The 12,232-nt window shown below is 51.1% G+C and overlaps 1 protein-coding gene across 1 annotated transcript in view; it reads left to right on the plus strand.

Moving 5' to 3' along the window:
• Positions 1–3,581: 3,581 nt before the first annotated feature.
• ITPR1 (inositol 1,4,5-trisphosphate receptor type 1) overlaps positions 3,582–12,232 on the plus strand; it is a 161,653-nt gene continuing 153,002 nt past the window's right edge. Inside the window, exon 1 of the mRNA XM_069028468.1 lies at positions 3,582–3,688. The gene's annotated coding sequence lies outside the window, so the exon portion shown is untranslated. The remainder of the gene's footprint in view (positions 3,689–12,232) is intronic.

A 12,232-nucleotide genomic window follows, 5' to 3' on the forward strand; every position in this document is an offset into this window, starting at 1 on the left:
AAGCGGCAGCGCGGGGAGGCCTCGCAGGGATGAATTCCAGTCATCCATCAGGACTCCCTTTTGCCTCGTGACGTGCTCCGGAAAAGCATCCGAGTGCAGGAAAACAAATTAATGCAACCTTAATTATACAAGCAACCCTTGCTGCTTTGGGGTCAGAAAAGGAAATACTCCTTTTGTGTTGGCACGGTGAGCTTTGTCCTGTGTCCGTGAATGAATGTCTATGAAAATGAGAATTAAGACTTTTTTTTCTCCTTCCGGATTTTGCCCAACACAATTCACTGAAGTGAGAGCAAAAAGTAGGCATCCAAATTCTACCGACTTCTAGAACTGAAAACAGTCTGCCAGGATAACCTCCCCTTATTAAAGCCATGGGATTCTGGCTGTGTGATGACAGAATTCAGGAAAATCAGCTGATTTCCAATGAGCTGGGACAGCTCTCTAGTGTATCCTGCCCACTAGTTCTCATGGCTCGTTTCCCTGGAATTCTTGTGTGCACCATTTGTGTAGTTCCATCAGGAGGGTTCATATTCCTTACTCTCCCCGGAGAACAGATGAAATAATTACAGTTTGCTTCTGAGCAACATCCAACTTCCAGTGTGTGATCCTGAGGACTCTGGAGAACGTTTCCTGGTGTGGCTCATGTTTGTGCTCAGCCATGCAGGCTTTAGTTTTTCTCTATCCTCACACCGAGTCCCCACACTTCTGGTCTTGCTGTTATTAAAATGTGATGGGAATGAGAGACTTTCCAGCACTTCACTGAGAGGCTGAGGTGTTCCTAGCATTTGTCAGGAGTGCTTTTCATCCCTGATTGCTGGCATGGATCTCCCTAAGGACAGGGAACTTTTGGGGTCAGCTTCCTCATCGTGAAGATCAGCCACGAGCAAGAGGAGACAGATTGATCCTCAGAGTCCTGGAATATCTTCTGCTCTCATTTTTCTTCCAGGGCTGTTGAGCTGAAGCTGAGCCAACAGCAGAGACAAAACCTGTGCAAAGCCACCCTGCAGGCTGGAGGTGCAATGTTTCCAAAACAGCCCAGGGAAGTCAATGGCTAGCTGCAAATTTGACAGCATAAAACGAGACAATAGAAATAAAAAGCAAATAAAATACTTCAAGCTTCATTTTAACGTCTTTCATCAATGCTGAATTTCCATAATTGCTAAAAATAAAGTAGGAGTGGAGCAGAACAAGGTTTGAAAAGGAGAAAAAGAACAAAGTACTCCAATAGCAAAAAAAAAAAAATCCCTCACAAGTTGTTTTCTGCAGAAACTGCATGTGAAATTGGGCCAAACACTCATATTATAGCTCCCAGGGCTGAAGCGATACCTACCAAGTCGTGTTTTTTCACTACTTCCTCTCTGAATTCTTGAGTTCATTCCCTCGACCCTCTGGGGGTGTGTGGGCTCCGAGCCCAGCCCTCATTTGCTACTGAGTGAACAGGACTCTCTTCCCATCTCAGGGCTGCCTGCTGTAGTTCCCATTGTCAGGGAAAGTTCCTTTAAGGGAATAGCTCTGGTACTTCCCAAAGTGACCTTTTCCACTCCCAGACTGCCCTAATCATTTACCTCTTCTTAGAGCTGTAAGATTATAGGGATCCTATGAACTCATTGCCTGCAGCAGCATCCCAGAGCAAGTTCCTAAAGATAAATGGAAATGTTTTCCTCCATTGGAAACTTTCAGGATTCTCTTGTCTTTGCCAGCACCCCTTCAAACCAAGCACATTCTTCACAGAGCTTGGTCAGTATTTTTGGCTGAAGGCCCAAAAGCTGGTGAGGGGCCATCAGTAGCAAGTGCATGTAATGACAGGACAAGGGGGGATGGATTCCAACTGATTGAGGATAGGTTTAGATTGGATATTAGGAAGAAATTGCTCCCTGGGAAGGTGGGGAGGCTCTGGCACAGGTTGCCCAGAGAGAGAAGCTGTGCCTGCCCCATTCCTGGAAGTGTCCAAGACCAGGTTGGATACAACTGGCCAGGTTTGGAGTAACTCAAACCATTCTGGGATTCTATAAGCTCCTCAGCCCTTCAAGAATTGACCAAGACCCAGAATCATAAACGTAGTCCATAAGAGAAAATGTGGCCTTTGGTATTTGGGAGAGGAATGTCTCCAGAGGGGGAGCCTCCACGCCCTCCCTGGGCAGCCTGTTCCCGTGTTCTCCCCCACTGCTGCTGCTCAGGTTTATCCCTCAGTGCTGGAGCTGTTTCAAGGCACGCTGTTTGCAGAGCTGCTCAAGGTGCTCAGCAGGCAAAGCTCTGCCCCTGGCTCTGGTGACAGCCCTTCTGTCACTGCCTCGGAGCCACTGCAGCCACTCACAGCCTCCGCCTGCTGAACCCATCCAGAGATTAGATTTGATTACACAAGAATTCATTAGGATTATCTAATGATATTAGGCACCACTGCTCTGCCAAATTCCTGATGAGTAATGGTTTGTAGTATTGCAGCCATGTAAGAAACCCATAAAACTCTGTTCTCTGACCTTCGCTTCAGTTCCTGAGTCACAGGCTTCAGCTTCTGCATACCCTTGCTCCAGAGCCACAACTACAACTCCTCTGGAGTTATTTTTAATGGAGAACCAGTGCAGGGAGAGGTTATGTTGATTTGAAACACTGGCTAATCTGGGCTTGTTCCCATTCATCAGCGTTATCCTGCTGCTTTAGAGAGGGAAACAAGCAAGGAGCTGGGCACCATTCCTATGTGTTACCCACGGCAGCAGGTGGGTGTGGGTGGGAGTGAGCGGAGGGAAGTGTTTCCTTCACCTAAATCCCAGTTAAAGTGATACAGTTGTTCTGTAGGCAAACACTGCATCCACCTCTGCACGGCTCTGGGTGCTGCCAGCCAGCCACAGAGGGCAGGAAAATTAGGGTGTAACTGTGGGAAATAACCTTGGCTAATATTTAAGGACAAATAATTGCGTAATACAATCAATAAATGAAATATTACTGTTTTATATGTGCTGCTGGTCATTCTGTCTGAAGTTGTGATGCCACATTAGTGATACCCCCGTGCCGTAATTTTAGTGAAGAGGAACCCCAGAGACACTCGCTGTTTCCAGAGTCTGGAGCCGTTTCCTGCAGAACAGCCGTGACCCTGCTCAGCCAAGGGCTCGCACCTGAGTCATGGCAGAGGTGACAGCACCTGTGCCAGCAGGTGCCCACCTCAGCCGTCACCTCCCGGCCATTCTGCGCTCCCCAAGTCGGACTGACACCTGGTTTACTCAGTGTTTACTCTCCCTGGCTGGTTTCCCCGCAGCCTCTGTGCCCGGTACCCCTGTACGCTCGCCCCCCGCCCACTCTAGGGCTCTGTGCGGAGTCCCCGGACCAAAACACAACCGCGTCCCCATTCCGGGGGTTCACCCCCATCACGGACCGCACGGACCCGGGGGTTCACCCCCATCACGGACCGCACGGACCCGGGGGTCTCCGCGGCCCCCTGCCCAGAGGGCGGCGCGGGGTACGCTGGGAGTTGTAGTCCTGCGGGACGCCCCCCCGCGGCGGCGCGGCGGCGGCAGGACTCGGTTACCCAGCGTGCCTCATGGGTTATTTAAGGCGCGGCGGCGGGCGCGGAGCGCAGTGACCATGTGGACGCGCAGCTGAGCCGGCGGCGGGCGCAGCCTCCGGGAGCGGGACCGGGAGCGCCGCCGGAATGGGGCTGCCGAGCCGCCCATAACCCGCCCCGCGCCTCCGCAGCCAGGTACGGCCGGGAGAGAGAGGGCACGGCTGGGGAGGGAGGAAGGCGGTGAGTGGCCGCCGGGGCAGCCCCGTCCCGCCGCCCGAGGGATGCAGCCTGGTGCTGGGCGGGGATGCCCGGGGGATGCAGCCCGTTGCTAGGCGGGGATACCCGGGAATGTAGCCCGCTGCTGTGCAGGGATGCATTCCGCTGCTCGGCGGGGATGCCCGGCCGCCGCAGCCCCCGCAGGACCGGGCAGGGACCCCTCCGCTGTCCCGGCGGGTCCCGCAGCGCTGCCGGACCGGGGTCCCATCCCCTGGACCACTGCGGGCTCGGCAGCGGAGCTGCGCGTCCGCTCCAACTTTCCCTGTGGTTTTGCCCCCGTACTCGGGGCTCAGCTGCGAGGGATGTTCCGCGTTATGTAAACACTTGTGAGCGCCGATGGGGACTTGGCCATGGGCAATCTTCCTCTTAAATGGTCAAAAATCGGGCAGCTGTGGGTGGATGTTTCGGAGGGTCCCGGTGACTGGCCTGACAGGCCAAATATTTGGCTGTTTCCTGGACTACAATAACTGGACTTCAGCGGGGGAAGGGGTGGGGGCACATGTGCATTCCCCGTCCATGTACGTGGGATGTGCCATAATCCCGAGCGGCTGTACGTCTTCATGCCGAGCGCTCGAGTCCTGCGGGTTGTTTGGGACTGGCGCTGCCCCGGCTGGGCACGGGTTCCCTGTGCCTGTTGCTGTGCGGGGCTCCGGGGGCTTTTCCCCGGAGCTGCTGGGGACAGTGGGCTCCATGCAGCGGGAACAGCTGCGGCTGGCTCGGCCTTTCCCCTCTCTGCCCCAGGTGGGTCCGCTCTGGCCCCCAGGAGTTTGTCTAAAAGACTCCAACAGGTGAAAGGTTTGAGTTGAATTTATTGCTGTGTAGCGGTTCTGTGCCTGCTCAGCCACAGATGGATTGGGCTGTGGTCCTGGTGCTCACAAATCAGGAAGGGAGAACACGGCTAATACAATCCAGATCTTTGCCTGATGAAGATTTAGTGACCGTGAATCGTGCTGGGAGTAGTGTGTGGGAGCCGTTGGTTTTATTTATTGATGAGCATCGGTACCTGTGCATGTTTTATTTCTTAAAGCGTGTTTACTATTTGCCTTTGCAGTTCTTTTCCTGTGCTCGGAAATTTGCCTGGTATCCCAGGACTTGCAGACCTGTTGAGCCAGGGCATTGGCTGACTCACAGCCCAGGCCAGAGGCCCATGGTGGAGCTGTTTTCCTTGCAGGGTTCAGCTGTGTGAGTGTGGGATGCCATGTGAGGCCAATATCCCTTCCTTTCCCTCAGTGGTTCCTCTGTGGCCAAGTTAATGGGCTACCAGGCACTGGATTTCTTGTTGGTTTATTTTCTGTACCTTCATTTATGCCAATTTCCTCACACAGCAAGTATTCCAGGTTCTAAATGCCTGGTGGCTTTGCTGGTGTAAGTGCCTGACACAGTAACAGCATTGCTGGGTGTCATGGCTGGAGCAGAGCTTGGCTGCCCAGCACTGGCTGTTCAGTGAGTGGAGAAAGCTGGTGGCATCCATCAGGCCAGAAATTCAGGACACTTGGTGAAACAAACGTGAAAGTTGACCACTGTGGGACCCAGCAGCTCGAACTGGTGTGAAGGTGTAGTGCTCAGTGTGCCTAAAGCAGAAAAAGGATTCACTGTGAAAATAAAACCACAGTGCCAATGTGTTTCAAAACAAGCTGATGCTGAGCTGATTATTTCTAATGTTTTCTTTAAGCTGCCTCTTGTTTGTCAATAATAGGGGTTTTTCTTCTTAAAATACCTTATTTCCCCAAGATTAAAGTGTTTGCTTAGAAGAGGGTTTTTTCCCCTATCTGCTTGTTTTGCAGTGTTGATTAAGCCTTGAAAATAGTTTCCTCTTACAGGGTTTCATAAATTAGGAAGTAAACAAACAAGAGTAACTTCAGTTTGCCTTTGCAATCATGGGGTGGAGCTTAGCTCGGGGAAATGGTGTATTTTTATGAGATGTGCTGATCCTGAACACCATTGTTGGAGGGTGGAAGAGGCCTTAGTTAAGAGCACGGGGGGGGGGAGCATTGGGTGTGTTTCTTTGGTGATGGTTGGTGGAGCTGCAGGTTGGGATGAATGGAGCTGTCCTGGGACTGATGACCAGGGCGGAGGGGGTGTAAGGGACAGTTGTGATCTCTGGTTATAAATGGGAAGTGTAATTTCAGGAGGAATTCTTCACTGAAAGGGCCGTCAGGCATTGGAAGGGGCTGCCCAGGGAGGTGGTGGAGTCCCCATCCCTGGAGGTGTCCAAGGAATGCTTGGATGTGGCTGCTCTGGGCTGGGGACAAGGTGGGGATCAGGCACAGCTTGGACTCGATGATGCTGGAAGTCTTTTCTAGCCTCAGTGGTTCTGTAACATGATCTTATCCACAGCACCATCAATCCTCTCATGTTCCCTCAACAAACCTGTTCTGGTGTGGCATAGTCTAGAAAGTGCACGAATTGAGTTAAAGTGAAGAAATAATCTCAAGTCCTGGTGGCTCACAAGTGAGGCCGTTGCAGCTTAGAGTGAGACTTGCAAACCAGCATGTCCTGCTGCTGGGTGGTGTGAGGTCTTGGTCTGATTTTGTAGTAACTCTTCTTGCAGAAGACAGTGCTGAATGTCCCTGACAGCGTGGCAGCGTGAGAACAGGGCCAGGCACCTGCAGGGGTGGCAGGTTTGGGGTGAATTTTGGGGTTCCAGCTCCTCCAGTACTGTGTGCATGCCAGAGGGAAGGGAACAGTCCCAAGAGCTGGTCAAATTGGGGTAGTCCAGAAGTCCATTCTGAAAGCAGAAGCTCACTTTGGCTGCTTCTTGTAGGGTGAGCTGGTCTGCCCTGGTAAATTGCTGAAATGGACGGTATTGAGGTGGAACTTCTTGTTCAGTGCTGTCAAGCAGGATTAAAGCAGATCCCAGATATCTTGAGCCCTTGTCTGGTACCTGCTCTTGAATTGAAGCCATCAGAAGAGCAGGTGTTGCTTGTTCTGATGAGCTCTTGAAGCAGGTGTAGCTGCTCTTGGCCATCCGGACTCGTTTGTGCCCAGGTGGGCAAGAGACCAATGGCACCTGAGCTGTCCTACCACTGGTGTGGCATCAAGACCAGGGCAGTGCCTGTCCCCTGTACTGGGCACTGCTGGGGTGCCTCCAGTCTTGGGGGCAGTGCAAGAAAAACATTGAGGGGCTGGAGCGTGTCCAGGGCAGGGAACGGAGCTGGGAAGGGGCTGGAGCCCCAGGAGTGGCTGAGGGAGCTGGGAAAGGGGCTCAGCCTGGAGCAAAGGAGGCTCAGGGGGGCCCTTGTGGCTCTGCACAAGTCCCTGACAGGAGGGGGCAGCCGGGGGGGTCGGGCTCTGCTGCCAGGGAACAGGGACAGGAGGAGAGGGAACGGCCTCAGGCTGGGCCAGGGGAGGCTCAGGTTAAATATGAGGAAAAGTAATGTCAATTGAAAGAGTAGCCAAGCACTGAAATGGGCTGCCCAGAGAGGTGGTAGAGTTCCCATCCCTGGAGATGTACAAAGATTGAGCAGATGTAGCTCCTCCTGACACAGTTTAATGGGTACAGTGGTATCCGTTGGACTCCTGGGAGGTCTTTTCCAACTTCCATACTCCTGTGATTCTGGCTGGTTTGTTGGCTGTGGTGATTCCTCAGTGCACAGCAAGCTCCTTTGGAATACCTGATGTGTCAAGTTGCAAAGTGTGCTGGGAGTCTTTGAGACATTATTACCCCATAAAAACAAGATAGTTGTAGTTGTAGGATTGTCTTAAAGCCAGGAGGAATCTCAGGCTCCCGTGGGAGGTGGGATGAGGGTAGTGGCTCTGTAGTAGCTGGTAGACGAGCTGCTGGCTCGCCCGTGGGTGAGTGTGAGGGAAGGCGGCCTCACCAAAGCAGCTTATGGAGACCAGAGGGTTTAGAGGTGGAAAATCATGTGCTGCTAGAAAGTTATGTAAATGTAACATCTCTGTCACAATGAGGCTGTGGTGTAAATCCTGATTCCTAAAAATCTGCATTACAGTATGTCCCAAATTACTTTCCTCTGCTAAGATAGCAACAGAAACTGAAGGTGCTTGGGTGGCCTGGAGCCTTTTTTTGTGCTGTTTGTGTGTGATAATGCACAAGGGGAGTCAAAAGCTGCCCAGTTTGATCCAGTGGCCTTTGCTGGGTGGGGATGGGTGCTGCTTTATGGGGTGCTGTAAAGGACCAGACTGGAAGAGCCAGCACAGAGTATCCCTGTGCTGTGGGGCCGGATGCTGGCTGTGTCCAGGCTGTTCCAAATGATTCCTGTGCTCTTCCGCTGAGCCTCTCCTGGAGGCTGCTGCAGGAGGCAGGATGCCAAAACTGCACGAGCTTTGATCTGGCTCGATATTCCTGTCTAATTTCTGCTCCCCACGGACACTACAATAGCACTACAGCAATTATTGCCTGGTTCTCTGCCTTGGCATGGGCAGGCAGTGGATGGAGGTGGAGCCCTCTTTCCAGGGTGCTGCAACTACTTGTTAGATTGGCAGAGGCATCCAGAGTCTCCTCGTGTGGCTCTTGCTTGTGCTGTACCTGTTGAGAAAGTACATTTCCAGATCTTCAGGGCAGTTGTGGTTTATGGGATCAGGTTTGCTCAGAGAAGCTGTGGTTGCCCCATCCCTGGGAGTATCCAAGGCCAGGCTGGATGAGGCTTGGAGCAACCTGGGATAGTGGAAGGTGTCCCTACCCGTGGCAAGGGGTGCAATGAGATGATTTTCAAGGTTCCTTCCAGCCCAAACCATTCTGGGATTCTATTCTGTGAAAAAGATGAAGATGAAATGGAAACTACAGGAACTGTAATTCAGGCAAGGAAAGCTGCAACATTCAGCTGTGGATTCTGAACTCAGAGGAGTTTCATTTTCATACTTGTGGTTTTGGTTAAGCTTGTCAAAACTTGGATCAGAACTTCCTAGCAGTGTTCTATGGAGAATAAAATGTCAGTTCATATCTGAGCAAGTTAACCCTCTGGAGAGAAAAATGGGTTGGAAGTGTGCATGGAAGTCTGTGTTATTTGTGGCTTGTGGCAATATAACTGCATCCTCACGTGCCAGAACGCCAACACGAGGAGGAGTGGTACAGGAAGCTGAGTGTTCATATCTCACTGATAATCTTCCCTGCAAGTGTCCAAGGCCAGGTTGGACAGGGTTTGGAGCAATCTGCTCTAGGGAAGGTGTCCCTACCCATGGCAGGGGCTGGAACGAGATGATCTTTCAGGTCCCTTTCAAACCAAGCCAGTCTGTGACCATTTGGCTGCACAGGTGATCAAAGGAGGGGGAATAGCTGTGAGAAGTGGAAATGCCAGATGTTTCTGGGGTAGGATGTCAGGTAATGCTCTGCTTTTGGAGTAATGTGATGCTGAGCTCTAAGGGAAGAGGCTTGGATGATTGAACCCAATGTCATGATGGACACAGGCAGTTCATCCTCTCCTCATCCTGCCTGGTGCATGATGTCTGTGGTCAGAAGATGATAACCTCTGAGAATGCACATGGAAGAAATGTCTGATCATAGAAGGCCAAAAAATGGCTGCTGCCCAAGGGCTGTACTTTGTTTTTGATTTAATGGAATTGTTTAGTAGCAGTTTTGCATGAAGCTTGTATAAACATTTCTGTTGTGCCTTGGCCCATCCTGTCCACATCTTCAGAAATTCAGAAATCTGCCAAGAAGTTGTGAAGAAAAAAGCTTTGTTTGCAGTCCAGCTATGTCCCATCTGCATCCCACTCCAAGGAGAAACACATGGCCACAGATGCGACACCAACCTCGGCTGGCTGATGGTGCTTGATCTGAAGGGTTTATTGGAAACTTCTGATTAAAATAACTCTGCAATCCTTGGCTGCTTCTCTCTTAAGTGTTTAATAGATTCAGATGCTAATGCTCGTGGGTGGTTCAGTATATTGAACCTTTGCCTTCTAGAAAATTACAGTTGGGAGGCCAACAGGTAAAAGTCAGTCTGGGAACTGGAGCCTTCATCTGTAAAGGAGCCCAGCCCATCAGGGCTTTTCAGCTCAGCAGAGCTCAAAGTAGGTCCCCTGGCCACCAGTGGCTCTCCACACGTGCTCATCATGTGCTGGCAGTGGCTCCTCCTCTTGGGCTGGTTGTCCTGGGCGCTGAGGTTTTATCCAGAGAGCCGGGAGCCTGCGGAGGTGTCCGGGAGGGACGAGCGGCGAGCGCACCCACGGGAGGGTCCTGCCTCGGGTGCACGGACGAGCCCTCGGAGCCTGCAGGGGCTTGCTAGCGGGAGAGAAGCGTTGGCTTCACTGCCAGTGGGGACCCGAGCGTGCCAGGGGACGCCCTGCAAAGCCCAGCCCTGGAGACCGACAGCAGCAGCACCATGGAGGAGCGGGAGCCCCCGCCGAGGTGCGGTGCTGGAGAGGGGGCGTGGAGGGGAAGGTGCTGGGCAGTGGGGACACAGAGAGTGAGCAGCTGCAGGGGGACGGAGGCTGGTCGGGGGGACAGGCGAGGAACTGCGCTGCTGAGTTTAGGGAGTGTCACGTTTGCTAAGGAGTGCGAGGAAGGCAGCGTGGCGGGTCGATGTGGGGAGCGGGCTGTGGGAACCGGCCCCTGCTGTGCTGAACCCTCAGGAGGTACCTGGCCATGCCAAGTGACATTGGGACTGTTCCATACCCTCTTCTTCCCTGGCCATCTTTGCTCCTTGGCCGAACTCCAGTTGGTGTAATAAACCAAGCTTGCTCTCTTTCCCCATGACATTGGTTGTCCTGGTTCTTTTGGCATGTTCCAGCTCTCTCCTGATAGAAATATGCTGGAAAACATTGTGTGCTCATAGGGGCCTCATCCAGAGGCTGACGTCCAGGCTGCCTCCTCCCAGCAGGGCTGGAGTCAGCAAGGATAGACTTCAGGAAGTATCAGCTTCAGTAAGTGCTCCTTACTTTTAATGGGATTAAAAAGATGCTGTCAGGTTGTACTTGGTTTGGAACAAAAAAATGATATTTTTCCCCTGACAGTGTGTCTCTAATTGATTTTCTTTTTCCAGCTGTCTGCAGATGCCTGTCAATAGGACCTGTCAGTCGTGTTTCTTACCTCAGTCAGTGGCTGCTGTGTAAGGGATTGCTGTCAGAATGTAACTTCAGTGCTTGTAACCTGAATTTCCTGTAACTAGCTTGTCTGGTTGCACTGGGAAAATAATTGAAAAAAAAAAAAAATGCAGGCACCCTTTCTAAGGAGAAAAGGACATTGTGCACGTTTGCTTTCCTGTGCTGAGGTTTTATTGAGGTTAAAGTTACCAAAATGAGTTACTTTATCTGTTTTCTTAAACTGCTGCTGCACCTATGAAATAGCAACTTCTGAGTAAGTTTGTCAGTGATATGATAAAAAAAATCTATTTATCTGTGAAGTGGCACATAGCATGAATAGAACATAATTAACTTGGCCATCATCTTGCTGTGTGAATTTACGCTCCTCTTCCTACTTATTTTTAGAGAAAGGGGGAGCGTGTGCTTGATTAGATGTGCAGTGGGACTGATCTCCCCCCTGGGAGCAGAGGGGAGTGTGGGCTGGTGGATGGGGATTCGGGAGACCTGGATTCAGATCTGGTCTCAGAGTCTGACCTGCTGCATGTCCTTGAGAAAGTCACAGTGCTGTGCTGCTCCCTCCTTCCCCTCTTCCCCAGCCTCCATCTTGCCTGCTCAGCCTGGAAATTGGAGAAAAATCTGCTGCGTTTTAAGCATCAGGAGGAAAAATACTTTGTCTGAGAAAGTTCATTTCTCCTCCTTAATCTAACGGTTCATCAGCCGCCCATGTGTGGCAGATAGCAGTCTCCTGGACATGAAAGGTTGCAGCTGAAGGGAAAACAAGATCCTGTGGTAGATAAATGTACTGCACTGATAGTTTTGGGTTTTTTTTTAATGTGTAATCTCTGAAATGGAACTCCATGTGCATAAAATGAGCGGTGCTGAGCCCTCCCAGTGCTGTTCCTGAGCTGTGTCCCACTGCAGGTATGTGAGGATCCCGGAGTTCAGGACATGGCCTGCTCCATATCCCAAAATCCCTTTATTTGCCTTTCCCTGAGTGCAAAGAGCTCCTTTTAGATTTGCTAAGTCAGAAGCTTGGCAGATGACGGAGCTCCGTCCTCAGCCCCAGCACAGTGATTATTCACTGGGTGATCTTTTAAATAAAGCACTTCCTCCCTTCTTCAGCTGCTTTAATGGGATTCTTAGGAATTTTTCTCAGTGTCCTCAGGGAGGAAACCTTCATTTCTTTTACTGAAATAAGAATGAGAAACATCAGGTTTGGGTTCAGATTTTCAAGTTAGCTGCACCTGTGAAAATAGATACAGAATGAATGCACTGTGGGTGTTATCCAAAAAACCACGCGAAATCTTGGTTAGCCTGTAGGGCCAAACTTTCAGCCAAGTAATCTTGTAAAATTTGGATGTATCAGATTATTTAAGCACTGGTCTTTCACTGTAATACAGGGTTTGGTTGCATTTAAAAAATGTTAACTTGCTTGGCCTAATTTACCAGTATTAATGACCCAATTCCATTTAATTCAAA

The sequence above is a fragment of the Aphelocoma coerulescens genome, chromosome 12 (assembly GCF_041296385.1).
Source record: "Aphelocoma coerulescens isolate FSJ_1873_10779 chromosome 12, UR_Acoe_1.0, whole genome shotgun sequence".
Lineage (NCBI taxonomy): Eukaryota > Metazoa > Chordata > Aves > Passeriformes > Corvidae > Aphelocoma > Aphelocoma coerulescens.